The following is a 1281-nucleotide window of genomic DNA, read 5'->3' as shown; positions in this document are numbered from 1 at the left end:
CCGTCAGGGTGGATTCCACCTTGAGTGAGCCTGCCACTGAACATCTGGCACCACAACAAGAAAGCTGACAGTCTTTGTGTTCTACCCCAAAGTAGTTATGACTGATGTTGTGTCCCCTTCAGGGTTGACTCCGCCTTCAAGTAAGCCTGCCACTGAACACCTGGCACCACAGCAGTAGAGCTGGTGTTCTTTGTATTCTCCTCCCAAGTAGTTGTGACTGATGTCTAGTCCCTGTCACCGTTGACTGTGCCTTTAAGTGACCCTGCCACTGCACATTCGGCACCACAGCAAGAGAGCTGGTAGTCTTTGTGTTCTCCCCCTAACTATTTGTGACTGGTCTTGAGTCCCCATCAGGGTTGACTCCACCTTCAAGTGAGCCTACCACTGAACATCCAGCACCATGGCAAGAAAGCTGGTGGTTTTTGTGTTGTCCTCCCAAGTAGTTGTGACTGATCTCGAGTCCCCATCAGGGTTGACTCTGCCTTTAAGTGAGTCTGCCACTGAACATCCAGTACTACAGCGAGAAAACTGATAGTATTTGTTTCCTTACTGACTGTGTTTGTAGACAAATGTGAATGTAACTTCATGCTTAATGAAATAAAATTCTGTTGGTTAAAAAAATAAAAGAGACTCTTTCTCCCATTAAATTATCTTGGCAACCTTGTCAAAAATCAATTGACATCTGGATTCTCAGCTCTGGTCCATTGACCTATATGTCTGTTCCATGCCGGTACATAGAGTCTTCATTACTGTTGGTTTGTAGTAAAATTTGAAATCTAGAAGTGGGAGTACTGTACTTTGTTCTTCTTTTTACAAAATGGATTTGGTTATTCTGAATCCTTTCTATTTTCATGTGAATTTTAGAGTCAGTTTTTAGTTTCTGGGAACAAAAGCAACTTGAATTGTGATAGAATTTGAATTGATTCTGTAGATCAACTTAGGGAATACTGCCATCTTGATTATATTAAGGTTTTCAATGAATTTCAAGTATTGCCATCTTGATAATACTATGTTCTTCCCATATTAAAAAACATGTGGTGTACTTCCATTTGTTTAGGTTCTCTTAAATTTCTTCCAATACTCTTATTGTTTTCAGAATATATCTTGTGCTTCATTTCTTGGAGTTACTACCATTATTTTGTTTTTTTGATGCTGTTATAAATGAAATTGTTTTCCTAATCTCTTTTCCAGAATGTTTATTTCTAGGGAATAAAACTACAATTGCTTTTTATATATCCAGTTGTGCTTTGGTATCTATGGGGAATCGGTTCTGAGACCCCC

Source organism: Cebus imitator, unplaced genomic scaffold, assembly GCF_001604975.1.
Source record: "Cebus imitator isolate Cc_AM_T3 unplaced genomic scaffold, Cebus_imitator-1.0 Scaffold1310, whole genome shotgun sequence".
Lineage (NCBI taxonomy): Eukaryota > Metazoa > Chordata > Mammalia > Primates > Cebidae > Cebus > Cebus imitator.
The sequence above is the reverse complement of the archived record's forward strand: the minus strand, read 5'-3'. Positions refer to the sequence as shown.